General features: G+C 40.4%; 1 protein-coding gene and 1 long non-coding RNA gene across 17 annotated transcripts in view; one reads left to right on the plus strand and one right to left on the minus strand.

Moving 5' to 3' along the window:
• Positions 1 to 24502, minus strand: LOC122238012. Of its 3 annotated transcripts, XR_006216935.1 has the most exons (5): positions 24261 to 24502; positions 23115 to 23285; positions 20954 to 21056; positions 3233 to 3367; positions 1 to 157 (listed from the first exon to the last, which is right to left on the minus strand). It is a non-coding gene; the product is annotated as an uncharacterized LOC122238012 (long non-coding RNA). The 3 variants fall into 3 exon arrangements; XR_006216936.1 differs by lacking the exon at positions 23115 to 23285; XR_006216937.1 differs by lacking the exons at positions 20954 to 21056; positions 23115 to 23285.
• The window catches only part of CCDC158 (coiled-coil domain containing 158), a 103837-nt gene continuing 94172 nt past the window's right edge, over positions 16037 to 25701 (plus strand). For 3 of the 14 annotated variants that reach the window (XM_042984356.1, XM_042984358.1, XM_042984359.1), the window contains exons 1-2: positions 16740 to 16868; positions 21996 to 22038. The gene's annotated coding sequence lies outside the window, so the exon portion shown is untranslated. Of the gene's footprint in view, positions 16192 to 16738; positions 16869 to 20077; positions 20139 to 20344; positions 20501 to 21249; positions 21269 to 21995; positions 22039 to 24684; positions 24710 to 25701 lie in introns of those variants that run through there. The other 11 variants (XM_042984357.1, XM_007074800.2, XM_042984350.1 and 8 more) reach the window with 10 other exon arrangements.

Here is a 25701-nt window from a genome sequence, read left to right on the forward strand (position 1 = left end):
CAAAAAACAAATCACTGAGAAGCATGACATTGTTTTACATAGTTGCAAATCTCCTTCATGGCCAGTTCAGTAGAAGATTGCGGGATTCAACTATCTTTCTGCATTCTATCTGATGGATGTCACAGGTCATGTAGTCACTGGAAAATTCCACTACACACTTGTGAAAGAACAAGCAGACAAAGGCAAACAATGTCTTAGTTTTTATGAAAACGATTTTGACCTTACGAAACCCAAAGGGTCTCAGGGACTCCTTGAGGTCCCCACATCACACTTTGAGAATTGCTGCCTTAACCAGATACAGCCATACCTGAAGCCATCACACTCCTACTAGTTGTATGAGACCATAAATATCCGTTTATTTTTTCCTTTAAACAGCTAGAGTTGGTGTTCTGCAACTTGCAATTGAAAGAGTTCTAAGCAATACACAATGAAATCCTTCATGGTTCTTCCTGCTTTGGGAGACAGTTTAAGGAAGCTGAGTGCAGTCTCAGAGATGTAGCTTTGCATCTTATTTTCTCTCTTTCTATTGCTTCCCTTCTTCTTAGAATTACTCCTTTTTTAAAAAATCGAATTGGCTTTATTCCACCATTCATGAATAGGACAGCAACCCCTCTAGGGAGTAGAAAGGAGCTCCCAGAACTACTATTTTTAACCAAATTCTTTCTTCATGACAAATAGATTCAACACAGCTCACAACTTCACTTTCTGCCTCCACATGAAAAATCCCCACTGTTGGTAACCGAGTTCATATTGCTCTGTTACTGCGAAGATGGCCCCAGGGCAGAAAATATTTTAATCATATTGACTCTCCCGTTTGCCCGACATTCCTGTACCAAACACTGACAAATGTCATTTGCCTACTCACGGTTTTGACTTGGAAATCATGCATCACTCTATTTGTTAACATCATTTAAAGAAAAATTGACTTATTCTTCTCAAAATTTTAATTGTTCATAGTAATGTTTAATGCTTTTATCTTTATCTTTGCTGGGATTTTAAGTATGATTTTTTAACTGAGTGGATTCTTTAATGCCTCTCCATTTAATCTTCCAAAGATTAAAAATGCCTCTAGATTATCTCCAAAAATAAAGTAGGAGCGACATCTAGTGGCTCTTCTGGCTCACTAAGTAATCATTAAAGTAACCGTAAGATATTAAATTATTAAATCAGTGGTTTGGTTATTTACTCTTTCTTAGAAAGGACATCTCAGAATCATCCCAAATAGACAAAAATTAACCTTACTTTAAAGTTTTCAGAGTCTTTAGGCAATCTTTCAGAGGCAAAAAGAATCATCCCTTCATGCGTCTCCTTAGGACTGGGGACCACTTTCCCAGCAGACCTCCCCTCACCTCTAAATGCCAAGAAGCCTCCCCTGAAAACAGTCACTTGGAAGAGAAAAGAAAGCCCAAAGATCAGGTTAAAATAAGAGAAGGAAAAAATAATATAAAAACAGGGAGGGAGGCAAACCATAAGAGACTCTTAAATACAGAGAACAAACTGAGGGTTGTTGGAGGGGTTTGGAGTGGGGGGATGGGCTAAATGGTGAAGGACATTAAGGAGAGCACGTGTTGGGATGAACGCTGGGTGTTATATGTAAGGGATGAATCACTGGGTTCTACTCCTGAGATCAAAAAACAAACTAACTGACGGATAAGAAATTCCAACTTCTTATAACATAAAAATAATAAAATAAAATAAAATAAAATAATCAGAATCCCTCAGCTAGAACTTCCCTTGAAGTGGTGTCAAACATTGTGTTGAATGCTCCAACACGACAGATGCTCTGAGAAAAGAGGAAGGGGAAATGAATGTTGGGTATGCAACTTACAGCATCTGCTTCACCAACTATCCTAACAGTTGTCCCAAAACTATCAAAAGACAATCAATTTAAATCTTTTGAGAATGATCAAAACGTCCTGTGTCTCAACTGAGGCAATTATTCCACAGGTGTATATATCTGTCAAAACGTCAATTGATACACTTTAAAGGGGTACAATTTATTAAATGGAAACTATATCTCAATAAAGTTACTTTTTTTAAAAACTCCGGGACTCAGTCAACAGATGGCTGGGCAAACAAAATGTGGCTTACACATACAACAGAATATTATCCACCCTTAAAGTGGGGGGCAATTCTGACACACGTTACAAGTGGATGGACCTTGAGGACACTGTTAAGTGAAATAAGCCAGTCACAGGACTGTCACAGGACAAATACTGTAAAACTCCACTTGTCTTAGATACGTAGAGGAGGTCAAATTCTACAAAAAGTAGCAGGGTGGTTGCCAGGGTCTGGGAAAAGGGGAATGGGGAGTTGGCGTTGAATGGGTACAAAGTTCAGTTTGGGGGAATGAAAGAGTTCTGGAGAGGGACAGTGGTGATGTTTGTAAAACGATGTGAATATACTTAATGCCACTGAACTGAACACTTAAACATGGCTGAAGTGGTAAATTTTATGTTATGTATATTTTATCACAATAACTAATGTTTTTTGTAAAAAAAAATACTTGTAAAAGGTAAAAAAAATGTCAAATATGATACTATAATTAATCAGTTCAGTATTCATCACTTAACCATCCTGAGCAAGGTTGTACATGGATGCCACAAAATTGCCAGATGCATAAAAAGCCAGATAATAATACCTGATAGGATATAGTAAATATAGACACCTGACAGAGTTATAACTGTTACAGGAATTCTTAAGGTAGGTTATTATTTAAAAGCTGGTAGAGAGGTGCCTGGGTGGCTCAGTTGGTTGAGCCTCTGACTTCAGCTGAGGTCGTGATCTTGTGGTTGCAGGTTCGAGTCCTCCGTCAGGCTCTGTGCTGACAGCTCAGAGCCTGGAGCCTGCTTCCAATTCTGTGTCTCCCTCTCTCTCTGCCCCTCTCCTGCTCACGTTCTATCTCAAGAATAAATAAACATTAGAAATTTTTTAAATAAATAAATAAAAGCTGGTAGAAATATATCCATACCCTTATTTTATTTCTTAGGTAAAAAGTGAAAGACCTAGGGGCGCCTGTGTGGCTCAGTCGGTTAAGCGTCCGACTTCGGCTCAGGTCATGATCTCACGGTCCGTGAATTCGAGCCCCGCGTCGGGCTCTCTGCTGACAGCTCAGAGCCTGGAGCCTGTTTCCAATTCTGTGTCTCCCTCTCTCTCTGACCCTCCCCCGTTCATGCTCTGTCTCTATCTGTCTCAAAAATAAATAAACATTAAAAAAAAAAAAGTAAAATACCTAAGAAAAATATAGTCAGCAGAAACGCTGGATGGTTACAATAAAGGATACAGTTTTTCTTTTCCTTTGGAAGAAACAGACAGCTTCAAAGACTTTGGTAATGATGGTGATTGGCCTCAACAGCAGAAACACAGGCTAGAAGAGAAAAGATGATCTGCCTTTATTTTACTTCCTATTTGACATCTATCTCCCACTTCTACCCCTTTTATCAACCTTCTGTAAAATAAATTGTCTTAGAAACGAACAAACGAACTCAAAAACTTGTATTTTTTAAAAACTCATTTTAATATTAAAAGAGAGAATAACCACAGCTGGACCTTCTGGGTAAATGGAAAGATTTTACATGTATTGGAGAGCTTGATACTAAGTGTATACATTTCGCAAAAGTCATCAATCTGTACATTAAAAATGTACATGAAGTATCATCATACATGAAGTATACCTCAATAAGGTTGATTTTAAAAACCTCAATCAACTCTAAGAAGTAGAAACTTCCCTGCATTTAGGATGGTATATGAAAGTCTTCTTTTACAGCTAGTTTCAAAAGAAACCCCAAATTAGAAATCGCTCATCTTCTTAGTCCACCCTGCCAGGAAATGTTCCTAGAAATCCAATCACATCTGTTCCTGGGAAGCAGGTGGGTGTTCCCTGCTCTATTTAAATTTCCACCCATCCCACATTCCTTCTTCTTTCCTGCTTCCACAGCACTTAACCCCTTCTAATATGTTAACTAGGTCAGCACGATTATTTCTGGTCTCTCTCAACTAGAATGTTAAGTTCTGTGAAGGCAGGGTTTGGTCTGTTTTGTTCACCGATGTTCCTGGTATATAGTTGGTGTTTAATAAATATTTGCTGAATGAACTCAAGCTTTCTTATTAAATATATTTATTTTCTTATGTCCTTGGTGGAGAGAAGAATGTCAGAACATTAACTATATACACTTTAATATTTTTTTAATGTTTATTTATTTTTGAGAGAGAGAGAGAAAGACAGACAGAGTGAGCAGAGGAGGAGCAGACAGAGAGGGAGACACAGAATCTGAAGCAGACTTCAGGCTCTGAGCTGTCAGCACAGAGCCCAATGCGGGGCTCAAACTCACAAACCATGAGATCGTGACCTGAGCCGAAGTCAGATGCTTAATTGACTGAGCCACCCAGGTGCCCCTATACCTTTAATATTTTGTACTCTATCAACTTGCCAAAATTATTGGAGATGATTTGCCATTTATTTCCTTTCCACTATACATTGAGTTACTTCTATGTGCCCATGTTGTACCAGGCACTGGGGAAATAAGGCCGTCAGATAAGACTTAACATAGAAACTCTTACATCCTAATCAGAGAGGGAAAATATCTACACTAAAAATCCAGGCTACTCTGTAACTCTGATCTAGCATTGCATTTAGTTTTGAAGATCTTTGGCAAATTCTGAAAGTTCAAAGTCATAAAGGAAACACAATGCTTAAAAATTTTTTTATAATCTATGCTATATTTTTGACTATCACCTATTTACAAAACTGATAGTGTTTTGTGAAACAAGATCATTTTTTAAACTAAGCAAATCACAAATTAAATTTTAAGTGACTCTACATATATATCATGATTATGATGTATCAAGTGCTTTCGGGTACAATTTTAATAAATGCTTTTATACTAAGATAAAATTCTTTGATTTTATAGAATCATAGTTCTTTTAAAAAAAAAAATTAGTTACCCATAGCCAGTAAGGAAATCAAATTTGTAATCAAAAATCTCCCAAAAAACAAGAATCCAGGGCCAGATGGCTTTCCAGGAGAATTCTACCAAACATTTAAGGAAGAGTTAACACCTATTCTCTTGAAGCTATTCCAAAAACTAGAAATGGAAGGAAAACTTCCAAACTTATTCTATGAAGCCAGCATTACCTTGATTCCAAAACCAGATAGATACCCCACTAAAAAGGAGAACTATAGACCAATTTCCCTGATGAACATGGATGCAAAAATCCTCAACAAGATATTAGCCAACCGGCTCCAACAATACATTAAAAAAATTATTCACCACGACCAAGTGGGATTTATACCTGGGATGCAGGGCTGGTTCAATATCCACAAAATAATTAACGTGATTCATCACATCAATAAAAGAAAGGACGAGAACCATATGACCCTCTCAATAGATGCAGAGAAAGCACTTGACAAAATACAGCATCCTTTCTTGATAAAAACCCTCATGAAACTAGGGATACAAGGAGCATAACTTGAGATCATAAAAGCCATATATGAACTACCGAACACTAATATCATCCTCAATGGGGAAAAACTGAGAGCTTTCCCCCTAAGGTCAGGAACAAGACAGGGAAGTCCACTCTCGCCACTGTTATTCAACATACTATTGGAAGTCTTAGCCTCTGCCATCAGACAACACAAAGAAATAAAAGGCATCCAAATCAGCCAGGAGGAGGTCAAACTTTCACTCTTTGCAGATGACATGATACTCTATATGGAAAACCCTAAATATTCCACCAAAAACCTAGAACTGATTCATGAATTCAGCAAAGTTGCAGGATATAAAATCAATGCACAGAAATCGGTTGCATTCCTATATACCAACAATGAAGCAACAGAAAGAGAAATCAAAGAATCGATCCCATTTGCAGTTGCACCAAAAACCATAAAATACCTAGGAATAAATCTAACCAAAGAGGTGAAAAATCTATACACTGAAAACTATAGAAAGCTTATGAAAGAAATTGAAGAGGACACAAAAAAATGGAAAAAGATTCCATGCTTCTGGATAGGAAAAACAAATATTGTTAAAATGTCGATACTACCCAGAGCAATCTACATATTCAATGCAATCCCTATCAAAATAACACCAGCATTCTCCACAGATCTAGAACAAATAATCCTAAAATTTGTATGGAACCAGAAAAGACCCCAAATAGCCAAAACAATCTTGAAAAAGAAAACCAAAGCAGGAGGCATCACAATCCCGGACTTCAAGCTATACTACAAAGCTGTAATCATCAAGACAGTATGGTACTGGCACAAGAACAGACACTCAGATCAATGGAACAGAATAAAGAACCCAGAAATGGACCCACAAATGTATGGCCAACTAATCTTTGACAAAGCAGGAAAGAAGATCCAGTGGAATAAAGACAGTTTCTTCAGCAAGTGGTGCTGGGAAAACTGGACAGTGACATGCAGAAGAATGAACCTGGACCACTTTCTTACACCATACACAAAAATAAACTCAAAATGGATGAAAGACCTCAATGTAAGACAGGAAGCCATCAAAATTCTCGAGGAGAAAGCAAGCAAAAACCTCTTTGATCTTGCCCTCAACAACTTCTTACTCAACACGTCTCCAGAAGCAAGGGAAACAAAAGCAAAAATGAACTACTGGGACCTCATCAAAATAAAAGGCTTCTGCACAGCAAAGGAAACAATCAACAAAACTAAAAGGCAACTGACAGAATGGGAGAAGATATTTGCAAACGACATAGCAGATAAAGGGTTAGTATCCAAAATCTATAAAGAAGTTATCAAACTCAACACTCAAAAAGCAAATCATCCAGTGAAGAAATGGGCAAAAGACATGAATAGACACTTCTCCAAAGAAGACACCCAGATGGCCAACCGACACATGAGAAGATGCTCAACATCACTCATCATGAGGGAAATATAAATCAAAACCACAATGAGATACCACCTTACACCTGTCAGAATGGCTGACATTAACAACTTAGTCAACAACAGATGTTGGTGAGGATGCAGAGAAAGAGGATCTCTTTTGCATTGTTGGTGGGAATTCGAGCTGGTGCAGCCACTCTGGAAAAGAGTGTGGAGGTTCCTCAAAAAACTAAAAATAGAACCACCTACGACCCAGCAATTGCACTACTAGGTATTTACCCGCGAGATACAGGTGTGCTGTTTCGAAGGGACACATGCACCCCCATGTTTATAGCAGCACTATCAACAATAGCCAAAGTATGGAAAGAGCCCAAATGCCCATCAATGGTTGAATGGATAAAGAAGATGTGGTATATATATGTATATATACAATGGAGTATTACTCGGCAATCAAAAAGAATGAAATCTTGCCATTTGCAACTATATGAATGGAACTGGAGGGTATTATGCTAAGTGAAATTAGTCAGTCAGAGAAAGACAAGTATCATATGATTTCACTCGTATGAGGACTTTTAGAGACAAAACAGACGAACATAAAGGAAGGGAAAGAAAAATAATATAAAAACAGGGAGGGGGACAAAACATAAGAGACTCTTAAATATGGAGAACAAAAACAAACAGAGGGTTACTGGAGGGGTTGGGGGAGGGGGAATGTGCTAAATGGGTAAGGGGCATTAAGGAAACTACTCCTGAAATCATTGTTGCACTATATGCTAATTTGGATGTAAATTTAAAAAATAATAAAATTAATTAAAAAATAAAAATATATAAAAAAAATTTTTAGTTAGAAAAATCTCTTGCAATAATTTCTTCATCTATCATTTGGCAGATGAAATACTAATGCTCTAAACTGTTAAATGGCTTGCCCAAGGTTATATAGTTAGTATCAAAGCTCAGACCAGATCTGAGCTCCTTATTCCTGAATCATTCTTGAATAACCCACCCTTCTTAACTGCACCTCATTAAGGCCAGCAGCCATTTGGATTGACAATAATAAGAAGGATACTGGCTCCTTGAAGGCAAAAACTGAAGCTTCTATATATCTCTCACTCCCATCCCAGTGCCCAGCACAGGGTCTTGTCCAGAGTAGGAAATCAATGAAGGGAGACAAATAACTCTGGGTCCATGTATAGACTCTTACTAAAGAGCTCTTGGAGACTTAGGCCCTATATGACTGGAACTCAACCTTCTCCTTATGGCCCACTCTACTCAGGCCTCACTGGTTGATTCTCAAATACACCGAGCATGTGCCTGGGACACTCCCTATAGTATACATATGGCTCCTCCCTGTGGTCCTATAGGTCTCTGCTCTATGTCACTTTATCAATGAGGCCTTCTCCGTGCACAGTATGAAATGGCACTTGATAAAATAAAATTTTCGGGGGATTCTAGGGAAGATGGCGGCGTAGGAGGACGCTGGGCTCACCGCGTCCTGCTGGTCACTTAGATTCCACTCACACCTGCCTAAATAACCCAGAAAACCACCAGAAGACTAGCAGAACGGAGTCTCCGGAGCCAAGCGCAGATGAGAGGCCCACGGAAGAGGGTAGGAAGGGCAGAGAGGCGGTGTGCACTCCATGGACTGGTGGGAGGGAGCCGTGGCGGAGGGGCAGCCCGCCAGCAAAGCAGAGGCCCTGAGTCTGGCTTGCAAAGGCGGGGGGAGGGGGGGGGAAGGGGGGGGCGGAGGGAGTGTGTTCCGACAGCAAGCAGGACTTAACATCTGGAAGGTTATAAGTTAACAGCTCTGCTTGGAGAGCGGGAGGGCTGGAGGACAAAGGGAGGGAGGGTGGCTGAGCCCCCGGACGACAGAGCTCAGTTTGGCGGGGAACAAAGACGCTAGCCAGCGCCATCTCCCTCACCCATCCCCCAGCCAAAATCCCAAAGGGAAACAGTTCCTGCCAGGGAATTTGCTTGCACCTCGCAAACACCCAACACTGTGCTTCTGTGGATCCATGCCTCCGGCAGCAGGTCTGACTCCCTCCCGCTGCCACAGGGGCCCTCCCAAAGTGGATCGCTGAAGGAGAAGTAAGCTGAGCCTGCCCCTCCCGCCCCCATGCACCTTGCCTATCCACCCCAGCTAATACACCAGATCCCCAGCACCACAAGCCTGGCAGTGTGCAAGTAGCCCAGACGGGCCACACCACCCCACGGTGAATCCTGCCCCTAGGAGAGGGGAAGAGAAGGTACACACCAGTCTGACTGTGGCCCCAGCAGTGGGCTGGGGGCAGACCTCAGGTCTGACTGCGGCCCCGCCCACCAACTCCAGTTATTCAAGACAGCACAGGGGAAGTGCCCTGCAGGTCCACACCACTCCAGAGACTATCCAAAATGACCAAACGGAAGAATTCCCCTCAAAAGAATCTCCAGGAAATAACAACAGCTAACGAACTGATCAAAAACAATTTAAACAATATAACAGAAAGTGAATTTAGAATAATAGTCATAAAATTAATTGCTGGGCTTGAAAACAGTATAGAGGACAGCAGAGAATCTGTTGCTACAGAGATCAAGGGACTAAGGAATAGTCAGGAGGAGCTAAAAAATTCTATAAATGAGCTGCAAAATAAAATGGAAACGACCACGGCTCAGACTGAAGAGGCAGAGGAGAGAATAGGTGAACTAGAAGATAAAACTATGGAAAAAGAGGAAGCTGAGAAAAAGAGAGATTAAAAAATCCAGGAGAATGAGGGGAAAATTAGAGAACTAAGTGATGCACTAAAGAGAAATAATCTACACATAATTGGTATTCCAGGGGAGGAAGAGAGAGGGAAAGGTGCTGAAGGGGTACTTGAAGAAATAATAGCTGAGAACTTCCCTGAACTGGGGAAGGAAAAAGGCATTGAAATCCAAGAGGCACAGAGAACTCCCTTCAGACGTAACTTGAATCGATCTGCACGACATATCATAATGAAACTGGCAAAATACAAGGATAAAGAGAAAATTCTGAAAGCAGCAAGGGATAAACGTGCCCTCACATATAAAGGGAGACCTATAAGACTCGTGACTGATCTCTCTACTGAAACTTGGCAGGCCAGAAAGGAATGGCAGGAGATCGTCAATGTGATGAACAGAAAAAATATGCAGCAGAGAATCCTTTATCCAGAAAGTCTGTCATTTAGAAGATAAAGGTCTTCCCAAACAAACAAAAACCGAAGGAATTCGTCACCACTAAACCAGCCCTACAAGAGATCCTAAGGGGGATCCTGTGAGACAAACTACCAGAGACATTGCTACAAGCATAAAACATACAGACATCACAATGACTCTAAACCCGTATCTTTCTATAATAACACTGAATGTAAATGGATTAAATGCACCAACCAAAAGACATAGGGTATCAGAATGGATAAAAAAACAAGACCCATCTATTTGCTGTCTACATGAGATTCATTTTAGACCTGAGGACACCTTCAGATTGAGAGTGAGGGGATGGAGAACTATTTATCATGCTACTGGAAGTCAAAAGAAAGCTGGAGTAGCCATACTTATATCAGACAAACTAGACTTTAAATTAAAGGCTGTAACAAGAGATGAAGAAGGGCATTCTATAATAATTACAGGGTCTATCCATCAGGAAGAGCTAACAATTATAAATGTCTATGCGCCGAATACCGGAGCCCCCAAATATATAAAACAATTACTCATAAACATAAGCAACCTTATTGATAAGAATGTGGTAATTGCAGGGGACTTTAACACTCCACTTACAGAAATGGATAGATCACCTAGACACACGGTCAATAAAGAAACAAGCGCCCTGAATGATACATTGGATCAGATGGACTTGACAGATATATTTAGGACTCTGCATCCCAAAGCAACAGAATATACTTTCTTCTCGAGTGCACATGGAACATTCTCCAAGATAGATCACATATTGGGTCACAAAACAGCCCTTCATAAGTTTACAAGAATTGAAATCATAACATGCATACTTTCAGACCACAATGCTATGAAGCTTGAAATCAACCACAGGAAAAAGTCTGGAAAACCTCCAAAAGCATGGAGGTTAAAGAACACTCCAGTAAAGAATGAGTGGGTCAACCAGGCAATTAGAGACGAAATTAAAAATATATGGAAACAAACAAAAATGAAAATACAACAATCCAAATGCTTTGGGATGCAGCGAAGGCAGTCCTGAGAGGAAAATACATTGCAATCCAGGCCTAGCTCAAGAAACAAGAAAAATCCCAAATACAAAATCTAACAGTACACCTAAAGGAAAGAGAAGCAGAACAGCAAAGACAGCCTAAACCCAGCAGAAGAAGAGAAATAATAAAAATCAGACCAGAAATAAACAGTACAGAATCTAAAAAAACTGTAGAGCAGATCAACAAAAACAAGAGTTGGTTTCTTGAAAAAATAAACAACATTGATAAACCTCTAGCCAGGCTTCTCAAAAAGAAAAGGGAGATGACCCAAATAGATAAAATCATGAATGAAAATGGAATTATTACAACCAATCCCTCAGACATACAAGCAATTATCAGGGAATACTATGAAAAATTATATGCCAACAAACTGGACAACCTGGAAGAAATGGACAAATTCCTAAACACCCACACGCTTCCAAAACTCAATCAGGAGGAAATAGAAAGTTTGAACAGACCCATAACCAGTGAAGAAATTGAATCAGTTATCAAAAATCTCCCAACAAATAAGAGTCCAGGACCAGATGGCTTCCCAGGGGAGTTCTACCAGATGTTTAAAGCAGAGATAATACCTATCCTTCTCAAGCTATTCCGAAAAATAGAAAGGGAAGGAAAACTTCCAGACTCGTTCTATGAAGCCAGTATTACTTTGATTCCTAAACCAGACAGAGACCCAGTAAAAAAAGAGAACTACAGGCCAATATCCCTGATAAATATGGATGCAAAAATTCTCAATAAGATACTAGCAAATCGAATTCAACAGCATGTAAAAAAGAATTATTCACCACGATCAAGTGGGATTCATTCCTGGGATGCAGGGCTGGTTCAACATTCGCAAATCAATCAACGTGATACATCACATTAATAAAAGAAAAGATAAGAACCATATGATCCTGTCAAGTGATGCAGAAAAGGCATTTGACAAAATTCAGCACCCTTTCTTAATAAAAACCCTTGAGAAAGTCGGGATAGAAGGAACATACTTAAACATCATAAAAGCCATTTATGAAAAGCCCACAGCTAACATCATCCTCAATGGGGAAAAACTGAGAGCTTTTTCCCTGAGATCAGGAACATGACAGGGATGTCCACTCTCACCGCTGTTGTTTAACATAGTGTTGGAAGTTCTAGCATCAGCAATCAGACAACAAAAGGAAATCAAAGGCATCAAAATTGGCAAAGATGAAGTCAAGCTTTCACTTTTTGCAGATGACATGATATTATACGTGGAAAATCTGATAGACTCCACCAAAAGTCTGCTAGAACTGATACATGAATTCAGCAAAGTTGCAGGATACAAAATCAATGTACAGAAATCAGTTGCATTCTTATACACTAATAATGAAGCAACAGAAAGACAAATAAAGAAACTGAACCCATTCACAATTGCACCAAGAAGCATAAAATACCTAGGGATAAATCTAACCAAAGATGTAAAAGATCTGTATGCTGAAAACTATAGAAAGCTTATGAAGGAAATTGAAGAAGATATAAAGAAATGGAAAAACATTCCATGCTCATGGATTGGAAGAATAAATATTGTCAAAATGTCAATACTACCCAAAGCTATCTACACATTCAATGCAATCCCAATCAAAATTGCACCAGCATTCTTCTTGAAACTAGAACAAGCAATCCTAAAATTCGTATGGAACCACAAAAGGCCCTGAATAACCAAAGTAATTTTGAAGAAGACCAAAGCAGGAGGCATCACAATCCCAGACTTTAGCCTCTACTACAAAGGTGTCATCATCAAGACAGCATGGTATTTGCACAAAAACAGACACATAGACCAATGGAATAGAATAGAAACCCCAGAACTAGACCCACAAACGTATGGCCAACTCATCTTTGACAAAGCAGGAAAGAACATCCAATGGAAAAAAGACAGTCTCTTTAACAAATGGTGCTGGGAGAACTGGACAGCAACATGCAGAAGATTGAAACTAGACCACTTTCTCACACCGTTCACAAAAATAAACTCAAAATGGATAAAGGACCTGAATGTGAGACAGGAAACCATCAAAACCCTAGAGGAGAAAGCAGGAAAAGACCTCTCTGACCTCAACCATAGCAATCTCTTACTTGACACATCCCCAAAGGCAAGGGAATTAAAAGCAAAAGTGAATTACTGGGACCTTATGAAGATAAAAAGCTTCTGCACAGCAAAGGAAACAACCAACAAAACTAAAAGGCAACCAATGGAATGGGAAAAGATATTTGCAAATGACATATCAGACAAAGGGCTAGTATCCAAAATCTATAAAGAGCTTACCAAACTCCACACCTGAAAAACAAATAACCCAGTGAAGAAATGGGCAGAAAACATGAATAGACACTTCTCTAAAGAAGACATCCGGATGGCCAACAGGCACATGAAAAGATGCTCAACATTGCTCCTCATCAGGGAAATACAAATCAAAACCACACTCAGATATTACCTCACGCCAGTCAGAGTGGCCAAAATGAACAAATCAGGAGACTATAGATGCTGGAGAGGATGTGGAGAAACGGGAACCCTCTTGCACCTTTGGTGGGAATGCAAATTGGTGCAGCCACTCTGGAAAACAGTGTGGAGGTTCCTCAAAAAATTAAAAATAGATCTACCCTATGACCCAGCAATAGCACTGCTAGGAATTTACCCAAGGGATACAGGAGTGCTGATGCATAGGGGCACTTGTACCCCAATGTTTATAGCAGCACTCTCAGCAATAGCCAAATTATGGAAAGAGCCTAAATGTCCATCAACTGATGAATGGATAAAGAAAGTATGCTCTATATACACAATGGAATACTACTTGGCAATGAGAAAGAATGAAATGGCCTTTGTAGCAATGTGGATGGAACTGGAGAGTGTTATGATAAGTGAAATAAGTCATACAGAGAAAGACAGATACCATATGTTTTCACTCTTATGTGCATCCTGAGAAACTTAACAGAAGACCATGGGGGAGGGGAAGGAAAAAAAAAACAAAAGAGGTTAGAGAGGGAGGGAGCCAAAACATAAGAGACTCTTAAAAACTGAGAACAAACTGAGAGTTGATGGGGGGTGGGAGAGAGGGGAGGGTGGGTGATGGGTATTGAGGAGGGCACCTTTTGGGATGAGCACTGGGTGTTGTATGGAAACCAATCTGACAATAAATTTCATATATTGAAAAAAATAAAAATTAAAAAAAAGAAAAAAAAATAATAAAATAAAATAAAATAAAATTTTCAACTTTTCATGTTTGTGGGCCCTGCCCCTAGGTTCCCAGAGAAGCTATACTATAACATTTATCAACTTGAAAATAAGCAAGACCTCAAAGGATGGGCTCTATTTCTGCCCCAAGCACACATTGTACATCTGCTTCATTAAAAACATAACCAAAAAGGAGCACTGCAAACATGAAGATAGGAAAAAGAAAAAAGCCTTCCTGATTCCCACAAGATTAAAGTCATACAGCCTTGCACATATGAAAAACACAAGATAAAGCCTGTAACTTTCTGGAATGTCCTTCATCATGATGATTTGCAACTCTTTATGTGGAAAAACAAAACAAAAAAGGAAAACAAAACAAAACAACCACACACGCATAACCTGGGAAAGAAAGTGTTCTTTCCCCAGGGAACTATGTGTATCCCAGGCAGCTGTCTTAACTTGGGGTCAAATAAAACTCTTTTCCTTTCTCTTTATAATTTTTAAAAAGGCTTGTTTTAAAAAGGCTTTGTGTTGACTCACCCCACACTCCCTAATCTCCTCACCCTGTCTCCATAACACTTATCTTAGTCAGACATATTTGAACTTGTCACTTTGTGCCTTATTCTTCTTCCTCCACAAAAATGTAAACTCCCAGAGGATGGGGACTTTATTTGGTTCATGGCTATATTTTCAGCACCTTCATGTGGCCTGTGATAGATGCTTCATGAATATATGTGAAATGGCTAAATGAATGTTAAAGGAAATCTAGACCCCCTTCATCTTTAAATTCTCTATTTTAAAAGCTAAGAAACCCTTTTTGATTCAGTATAAAAAAATATTGAGGAGTAAAACTGCAAGATACTTCAAAATGCAGAGAATTGTGTGAGAAAATGTAGCACACATAATTGCATGCATATATACAGGTTAAAGTAGGTTGTTTTTTAAGTTTATGTATTTTTCTTAGCAATCTCTACACCCAACATGAGGCTCAAACTCACAACCCTGAGATCAAGTCTTATGCTCCTTGGACTGAGCCAGCCAAGCGCCCCTAGTTTTATATGGTTTTAATGAACATGTTATGTTCATTAAAAACTTCAAAAAGAAAAGAAAAAAGGAATTTTCCTAGTTCTTAGGGTCCAGCATACAAATATAAACATCAGACACCAATGGAAATCTCTTAATAGTAACTAAAATATTTTCTTGCTGTAATAACACTCATACTTTGAATAAAAGATTAAAACAAAATAGGGGCGCCTGGGTGGCTCAGTTGGTTGTACATTCCACTCTCGATTTCTGCTTAGGTCATGATCCCAGGGCATGGGATAGATAAGCTTGTCCTCTCTCTCTCTCTCTCTTCCTTTGCCCCTCTCCAGAGCCCTACTCACACTCTCTCTCCAAAATGAGGGGGGAGGGAGGAGATTAAAACAAAATAATTAAAAATTGCTTTCTGTGTAGCTACAAAACTTAAACTGTTGTCCTTTGTACTTAATACTTTCACTCCCCATTAAAACACTTCATTCTGTAGGCAATCTTAAATCTTGGCCGGTCAATAAATGAAATAATTTAAATTACAGATATGATCAACAGCAATCTTTAGTGGCGTTTGGTACTATTTAATTAAAATCCATAATTACATTAAATAATGCATGATTTGTTAATATTTCCAATCTAGACATAAAAGGCTTTTTGCTGTAGGTGTGTGTAATGTGACTGCTAACAGTATTAACGTCACTGGTTGTATCGGTCACACGTAGCCCTTTCTGAATTCCTTCCATTTGAGCACTTATTCGGGCAGCACTGAAACGTTTGCGTGTGTGATCATCTCATCCGATAAATTCTCTATCAGAGAGCAACTGAAACACAGGGAAGGAAACAACTCTCCCTGAGAACACACGTGAACATTGCAAGTCCTTCCAGCCAGAGGATCAGCATAAGCAAAGGCAGAGCTGCGAAATGTGAATTCTGTTAACTTGAAGTAGTCAAATGGGACATTAAGGGTGGGACTGGAGAAAGTGTCAGAAACTGAAGCAGGATGGAGGTGAGGCAGGGTGAAGGCTTGGCAGGCCAAGCCAGGATTGGGATTAAGTAGAGGTAGGATTTGTGTGGGTTGGTTAAGACTTTGGGAAGACTATTTGAGGGACAACTGCGAGAACGGTCTGGGGTGTTGGGGTGCATGTACTGGGGAGAGCAAGAGTAGGACGGGGAGACCGGTTAAGGGGCTGCAGAAAAGGGGAGAAGCTTTGAGTCACAGAGAGTCCAAGTGGAGGCCCGAATCCAGGGTTTGATGCAAACAGCCCCTTACTCAGAGCTGAGGGGAGGAGGGCGGAAATGGCGCTCGGTTGCCCCGGCGACGGCGTCTGGGGGCGGAGTCGGGAGTGGGAGGCGCCCCCACGCCACGCCGAAGGGCCCAACGGTCGCCGGCGTGGCTCGCGTGGAACCGGCGGAGGCCAGATCCCGAGCGCCGCGAGGGGCGGGGCGCGGAGGCGGGGCGGCAGAGCACCCGCGCCGCCGCCGACGAGGAGGAGCCGCCCCCGCCGCCACCGTAGCCGCCCGGCCGACGCAGGTGCGGCCGCCGCGCCCTCCGGCGCCCTGCGGGGATGCGGCCAATGTCTTAAGATGGTGTTGGTTGCAGGTACACGGGCGGGGCGCGGCCCGGGGGAGAGGGCGAGGGGGTGGGTCCTGCGTCCAGAGGACCCGGAGCAGCGCATCTTCATTACTGGAACCTTCCAGACCTTTGTTTTGCACGTGGCAGATGCCCAATAAATTGGTTTTTTAACGGAAAGGACTTCTGCTCTTCGGGGATCGCAAGACCTCCGGGTCCAGGGGCTGTAACTCTGGCACCAGAGAGTCCTGTGCAAAATATTCCACTCTGGGAGGAATAACCGCGGATCTTGTCCCAACACTACCGCAAAGTCCTGTCCCTATCCCGTTTCCCGTGGACCAGGGGTTGAGTCGGGGGACACATGGAAATAAAGAGGAGTGTCTAGCCTTGGACAGTCACCAACCTGTCATTCAAAATGAGGTTGTAATAAATGTGTAAGGGCCTTTTCAGCTGGAGCCCTCCCTGTAAGTGACATTAGGAATCTGGCCCTACCCGGTCATTGGCATCAGTCAGAAACAGTGAGTTCTCAAATGAGTCCATCCGTGTCCACAGAACTCTGTTCGAGGTCTGCACTCAGGCTGTTCCAGGATTTGTCCCTGCATCTTGGTGTACCTTAAGGTCAGGAGAAAGTAGAAATGAGGTCTGTTGCTGTTTGTCAGGGTGTTATTGACTTGACAACCGCTTCTCTCTTGCTTTCTCTTGTCAGCTGCTGATTCAGTAAAGGTCTAGCACCTACCACACAGCCCAGAGACTAGCTAGGCAGGACTGTTTTTCTGTGGGTAAAGAATTGCGGTGGGGGTGGGAGAGTGGTGGGTGAGATCTGGGCCTCCCAGCTCCATACCACACTTACTGTTTTACATTTTACACAGTTATCTGTGTTGTGGGTAAATGGTCTTTATGCATAGAGGTATTGTACTCTCCAAATAAATTGAGGGCAGAAATGGACAATTTATTTGGTATGTGCAAATCCCTTACTATCGTGTGTTACAAAGAAGAGTCGGTGTTATCTAGTGTGTTAGGATCACTCACTTTGGGGCCTCTGTCAACCACATATTCGCACACTAGGTGACCCCAAATTATATGGTGTAGCAGGTTGAGTAAGAGCCACCTGAAACATCAGGCCCTAATCCTTGGAACCTGTAAATGTTCTAAGGGGAAAAAAAGGGTCTTTACATGTATGATGAAGTCAAAGATCTTGAAATGGGAAAATTATTCTGGATTAGCTGGGTGAGCTTTAAATGCAAACACAAGTGTCCTCATAAGAGAGGGGCAGAAGGAGATTTGATACAGACAGAAGAGGAGAGTGCAATATGACCACAGAGGCAGAGAGCGGAGTGATGAGGCCCCAAGTCAGTAAGTAATGCCAGCAGCCAACAGAAACTCAAGGAATAGAAGGGGCAAGGAATAGATTATTTCCCAGAGCCTCGGGTGAGAGCGCGGCCCTGCAAACAACCTTGATTTCAGCACTGTGAGACTGATTTTGGACTTCTGGCCTCCAGAACCGTGAGAGAATAAATAGCTATTGTTTTAAGCCACCAGGATTGTGGTAATTTGTTACAGCAACTACAGGAAACTAATACATATGTTCATTGTTATAAATCACATAGAATCAATCCTGTATTAATATTTTAAAGCCCTCCAGCTGGGGCAGTGCCAGATGGAGTAGTGGAGACCACGAAGTATTTTCTTGAACCCGGTAAATCCCAAGGAAAATACTTGACTAAGGAATTTGATCAGAAGTGAAAATAACTTAGGTACATTGGAAAGAACTAGCCTAACACTTAGAGCAATTTTTGGACTTTCATTTGTATTCCTATTAATACATCACTGTATTTGCTCTAGTTAAGGGAATAAAGGCGACTTAAGCTTGGTTTTCAGCTAATACTTTACTGGCTATTCATCGTATGTATATCAAGTAAGAGTTGCACATGGCTCAGTCGGTTGAGCATCTGACTCTTGATTTCGGCTCAGGTCGTGTTCTCACACTTGTGGGACTGAGCCCCACGTCAGGCTCCGCTCTGAGTATGGAGCCTGTTTAGGATTCTATCTCTCCCTCTGCCTCTCTCCTGGGCTTGTGTGCTCTCTTTTTCTAAAGCAACAACAACAATGATAATAGTTGCAGACACCTGGAGATTGAAGTCCAAGCCTGGGGAAAGTAGTCAATGCAGAAGTGCTTCCATGTGTGGGGATGTTAGAATCGGGATAAAAGCAACCTGTAGTCATCTTGAAATTAACATACTTTGGAGTTCACAGGGTGTAGGAAAAAAACAGTGTTCAGTGTTTAATCGATTGACTTCTGGGACCCTTCTGGCAGCTAATTTGCATCCCCAGTCTTACTCCACAAAACATAAGGACAATGTCCATACAAAGGGTAGCTGGTCTGCTTTCTTTCTGAACTGCTTTTCTGAGGTATGATTTATATACCGTAACATTCACTCATTGTAAGTGTCAAATCCAATGCTTTTTAGTGAATTTACAGAATGGTGCGGTTATCACAGTTCAGTTTTAGAAAATGTCCATCACCCAAAAAAGATCCTTCATACCCACTTGCAATCAGTCCCCATTCCCAGCCTCAGCCAGGTTTAGAGTTAGGTTTTAGTCCTTCTGTTGGGCTATTCAAATGGCCTCCTAACTGGCCTGGGCTTCCACTCAGTATATTTTTCACCTGACTTCTGGAGGATCCTATGCCTCTGATAAAAATCCTCCAGTGGCTTTCCATTGCAATTAGAAAAAACCCCAAAGTCCTTTTCAAGGCCCTGTGAGCTCTACCCCTGCGAACCTCACCAACACCTTCTCAGATAATTTCGGAAAGGAACTGGGAATAAGCTCTCCTTTGGGCATGATACACAGTCGGCTGTCCATAAGCAGGCCTCTCACCCTCCCTTGTCCACACCGCAGCCTCACTGCCTCTGTCGGTGAACACTGAGCCCCTTCCATCTCAAGGCCTTTGCATGTGGTATTTCCTCTCAGGAACTTACCCAGTTCTCTTTGGGAGTGATCCTTTTTGATACTCAGCTCAAATGGAACCTCCTCAGAAAGGCCTTCCCTGACTCACCCTAACGAAAGTAGCCTCCATTCCATCTCTCTGTATACTGCCACCTGTGGTATTTGCTTCATTGCACTTAACCGCTCTCCATAATTCTATTTTTGATGTGTTTCTTTGGTGTCTCTTTCCCCATTAAAGTTTAAGATCTGTGGGGTGGCAGTTTGATTCGTCTTGATCTTCGTTTTATCTCTAGGATTTACAGAAGCACTGTTCATAGCAGCAGTACGTTTTAAGCCATCAAAATGCCAGCAATGGTAACTAATGCTTGTTGAATGCTTACTACGTCAGGCCGTGTGCTGAGTGCTTTGCATGCATGAATGATTTAACTGAAGCTTATTACTTTTGATGTGGGAAGAGTAAGGAGAGCATGTCCTCCAAATATAGTCCCTCATATCAAATTATTTTTTTTCAGAGGCACTGGGCAATTTTCTTTCTCTTATTATTGAACATTGATTTGTAGGGACTGCATCAACCAGCAATATAGTATTGAACCTCTTCTTCCACAACTCTTAAAACTGCACTGGAGGCTTTTGCTAAGAAGGAGAGGAAGAACTAAAAGAAGAGTGTAAATAAAAGCAGAATGCTAAAAGAGCAGGATACACTCAGGACATGGCAGGTAGACCTCAGCTGAGGCACAGTGTATGTCAGGGGAGGTTGGTTATGCCAGATCCCAAAGGGCTTTAGTGCTAGTCTTAGCTTGGACTTTAGTCTTTGAGCAAGTCACAGCAAAAGGGTTTTAAAGGAAACTCTTAAAGATTGTAAGAAACTGACACTGGAAAGATCACTTTGAAGTATTCTGTAGTAGGTCTGGCAAGAGCTGATTAAAGCATGAAAGACACAGTAGGCATAAAATTAACTAAATTTCATATTCAAGCAGTCCTTCTTTATGACTTAATTACCACGCATAAGTAAGTCATCTTTGCTGACTTAAAAGGTATTACAGAGATAACACCCTAGGAAGCAGATTTGGTGGGAATAATGAAGACATAGATGTGGCATAAAATGAATTTAAGGTGACTGTAAACATATATGCAGAGGTGCTAAGGAAAAGATATTCGTTAAAATTTACCTAGAGCCCCAACTTTTAAAACAAAGTTGCACGAAACCTCCTGGCAGCAGCGGAATTGTCCCGATCATTGTCCCGATCTGGCTCTGCTGTTGACTGAAATCGCCTGTGAGAAGTCATCATATTTTTGGTCATCTGTCTGCTGAATGTTTTCCATAGGAAATCATAGAATGTCCAAGTTGGAGAAGATTTTAGAGATCTTCTAGTCCAACTCTCTGCCCAAGAGAGGACACCCGGTGGCAGTTGTCATCCCAACAAATGCTCATCCCCTCTCAGCTTGAACACCTCACAAGGAAGTTCTCCACATATACATTCAAGGTGCTCCAGCTTTAGAAAGCTCATCTCCACCCTGTAGAACCTACCTCCCTTTACTTCTGTTCATTAGTCCTAATTCTGCACATGGAGTACTGTCACTTATTTTTCCAGTGTGGCAACTGCTCACTAAGATTTCACTGAGCTATGCCAAAAATCCTAGTTGGTTGTCATTTCAACTCCGCTGCTTAAAATGTATAGACCTATTTCCGATTGACCAGGTAGAAACTCTACCTAGCAAATCTGCTCTCCAAGCTCAAGAGCTGTGCCTGGTTCAGAGCATCAACAGCCACTGGAAAGTAATTTAAATGGTCAGAAGACGTGGTCTATTTAAGTCACTTTGGACTATATCCTAGAAAGGTCTAGTCTGGAAAGGCCTGGGCAAGGGATTTACTTGCTGTGTTATCTTGCTAATGCCGATGAGAGCAAAATTAGCATCGGACCAACAGGGGGCTTATACTTGCATATGTTTTGTTGTACAGTCCTAGCCTAGATAAGTGCCACAAACTATTAATTCAAACATGCTTTTATATACAAGACAAGCCCAAAGGAAAAGGAATTTAAAGTTTTTTGTGGTGGTGGTGGTTGTTATATGTGTGTGTGTTAGTTGTTGTCAGGATCTTAGCTGATGAAAATGAACTGGTGAATTGAACTTTTCAAAAATAATGAATTTAGATAATGAAGTATGGCTGTATATTAATATACAGATTTTAAAATATTTTCCTCTTTTCAGGTGTTAATAGGATAAGTGAAAATAAGAATATCCAGATATTAAGGTATCTCTTGTTTTACTTTCATTTATATTTAAGAATTGTGAACATATATGACCGATATGCTAATTTATTGTATCTGTGTCTGTATCTAACTTATTTTAGAGCCTGAGGCCTTGAGCTTGATGAATGCCTAAGCTGGAATATCTAAGATAATAAAGCTGCAAAGGCTTTCTCTTTGTGGTTTTCAAACTCTGCTCAGTGGAGCCATTGCATTCCATAAAGATGTCTCTGGGGCAGAGAGGAGGGTGTATAGTTGGGGCTCTGAAGATTTACAGAAAGCCTTCCTCTGCTTAAGAATAGTTTGCATTACTTCTCATTTAGTAATGGTGGAAATTGAGGCTCAAGGATATGAAAAGATTTGCCCATGCCCTCACAGGTAACCAGTGACAGTATTAAGTTCCTGATTCTAAATCCTATGCTTCTTTCATATTGCCTTTTTACAAGACGGCATTATGTACTAGCGAAGGATATCTTAAATAGCTTCATTCTGTATTAGATTATAATAGTCCCTGGGTTTACTCAATGCAATATAAATACACTTTACTTTCTGTTAGTGGACCTGTATGAAACTTATATCTTCTTTCTAGATGAATAGAAAGATACACATTTATTATCAGAAAGTGAGTATACACTGCCTAAATTGCAAAGACCGTGTTTTTGTTCATGTTTTACTATCCTGTTGTGCAGTGATACTATATACATATGGTATATAGCAAACAGATCGAGGCAAGTACTATATGGTTAACACTGCACATGAGTTTTCTTTTGAGGTATATACTCTCTATCTTCTTCTTATAGTCTTAAAGAGGCTAAATACTGTTCTCACAGTCACAAAGCCAGTAGATCACAGAGATAGGATTTGAAACCTAGTAGGGAACAACATCTAGAGAGAAAGAATGTGATTGAGAAAACAGACATTAAGAGCAATGTGAAGTCAATAAGCAGTTAACAGGAAATCAGGCAGTGAAGTTGTGGTCAACAGTAACTGTTCTCGTTGCATTTCAGAGATGGCACCAGCCTAGGTGTGTTGTATTTGGATCAGTTGTGGGGTGCCTTAGAATTTCCCAAGGAAAACATACCTGCACACACTCATTCTTCGAGAGTATGGACCAGCTTTATAAAATCCCCAGTCTCAGGCTTCTGTGGAAAGTAGGATGGTTCGGCCTCCCAGGGGCTTGAGTCATTGGTTGATAAATCTAGGAGTCCTTCAAAAGTCTTCTTTTTGTGGTCTGTGGTGTCTCAGGCCTTTTCTGCAGCATTCCAATCAAATAACCAGAGTGGAATCTTTACCTAGCTATTACTTGTCAGAAATTTAAGGCTCCTTTCAGTGTGAACCTATTCATAATTTTAAATCCGCCAGAATTGTTTGTAACATGTAAGGTCGTGTTATGATCCCCAAATCAACAAAATGTAGCATTTTAACAACTTTCTGTCTTATTGTGGCAAAAAAAAACCCCTTTATTTTCCCAGAAATCCTTAATAATTTAATAAGCTTTATGCCTGAAAATAGGAATAATGTTTCAATTCTTAGTGTTGTGAAAATAGAGAAACACTGAATTCACTGAACTGAGGATATGGTCAATCTAAAATTGTGAAAATGTGAATTACAAATACCTTTTTTTTTTTTTTTTTACAAATACTTTTTTAAAGACAGATTTCTTTAACTAGCGGCATTGGCGAATGGGTGTACTAAATATCTTTACAAATAAATGTTTGTTTAAAAATCCTTGTTTAATAAACCTATGCTGTCTTCTTTAAACTATTAATTTTCTTTTTTTTTTCTTTTTACATTTATTCATTTTTGAGAGAGAGAGAGAGAGAGTGCGCACAAGCGGGGGAGGGGCAGAGAGAGAGGGAGACACAGAATCTGAAGCAGGCTCCAGGCTCCAAGCTGTCAGCACAGAGCCTGACTCGGGGCTCAAACTCACAAACCGTGAGATCATGACCTGAGCTGAAGTTGGACGCTCAACTGCCTGAGCCACCCAGGCACCCCAATTTTCTTTTCTTTTTTAAGCTGTTTATTCTCTTAAGAAAAAGTTTCCCTCGGAAGGACTGACACTCTTCGAAGGCCTGCTGCCCATCAGGGGAGACTGAATTAATGAGTTTATGACATTCATCACCCTACCCAGAATCAGGGAACTTGGTTTTTATATCAGAATAGTTTCTAAAGTCAAACCTTCTCCTTTCTTATGTGTTCTCCAACTTTTAGTTTCAGTTCTGCTTACCTTACTCGTAGGTTCTGTTTCCTGCTTGATACCAAAACCTTTGGTGTCTAGAAGAGTGGAGCGGTGTGTGACTTCCCGACACTGGGCTATAATTCTCTCTGTCCTACTCATTCCTTTCTGTCTTTGATCAATCTGTAATTTATAATCATAACATTACTGAGTAATTTGAATTTCCTTAGTGTCTTTCATCATCCTGAAGAATCCCCAAGTGCATCATTTTAGTATATAAGTTATACAGCAATCATTCCTCCCCCACGTACCAATCTCTCCTATTCAGAACATTCGAATTGCCTAGCAATCTGGACTAAGATTCCATTTGTTATCATTCTTTATGGAATGTCTCCCTCCCTACTGCCTATTTGCTAAACATGGTAGTATGAAACACACAGTAGAATTTACCTGACCGTAGTGTTGACAGATGGCACCTCAGTAATCAAAAGGGAGAAACTGTGAGAAATAAAAAGAATTCTGTTCCATAAAAATTCTTTAGTTCACAGTTTTAAAAAATGCTTAATACTGTACTTGCAATCATGAATTATTGTAAAAATGATAAGCACTATGTTATATGTGACCTTCCTCTTTCCATCACTCTGATAGTCCTTGCCTATATTTTGTTTCTGTTTGTTTTTTTTAAAGAGAATCAGGATTCTGATTCATTAATTTGATTTATTGTTTTTCTGTTTTCTGCCTCATTAATTTCTGTTTGTATCTTTATTATTTCCTACCCTGTGCTTTCTTTTGTCTTACTTTTCTTCTTTTTGTGTTAGAAATTTAGTTCACTTAGTGTCATTCTCTCTTTTTTGTTGAGACCAGGTGCTCAAAGTCAGGAATTTTCCTTTTTTACACTGCTTTACTATATCTCCAGTTCTCCTGGTAGTGTGTTCATTGTCATTATTTTTCGGAAATTCTTTCATTTTCCTTTATATTTTCTTTATCACAGAACAGTTATTTAATAGGAGGTCTTCTCATTTCCAGGAGGAAAGGCCTCTTTGCTTTGGGGTTTCACTTTTCATTTTTAGTTTTATGAACCTGTGAGCAGAGGGTGTTGTTTGTAACGTTTCTACTTTGTGGAACCTGCTGATCTGTTACTTGTGCCCTAGAATGTGCTTGGTTTTTGTCAATGTTCCTTCCATGTGCACTTGAGAGGAAGGTATATTCTCTGTTGTCAGTGTCATGTTGGATATATATCAAAAAAGTCTACCTTAGTAATAACCTCATCTAAATCTTTTCTATCCTTATTTTTTTATCAGTGTGACCTGTCTCATACTGAGTGGCCTACTAACATCACATCATCACTGTGCTTCTGGTTCTTATTGTACCTCCTATAAAGCATGTTTTATCTAAGAGGGTGCTGCGTTATGTGGTACATAGAGTCAGAAGTATTCTGTCTTTATTGTGGATCGTGACTTCTAATGCTAAGTGCCCTTGTCATCATTTAATG

This window comes from Panthera tigris, chromosome B1 (assembly GCF_018350195.1).
Source record: "Panthera tigris isolate Pti1 chromosome B1, P.tigris_Pti1_mat1.1, whole genome shotgun sequence".
NCBI lineage: Eukaryota > Metazoa > Chordata > Mammalia > Carnivora > Felidae > Panthera > Panthera tigris.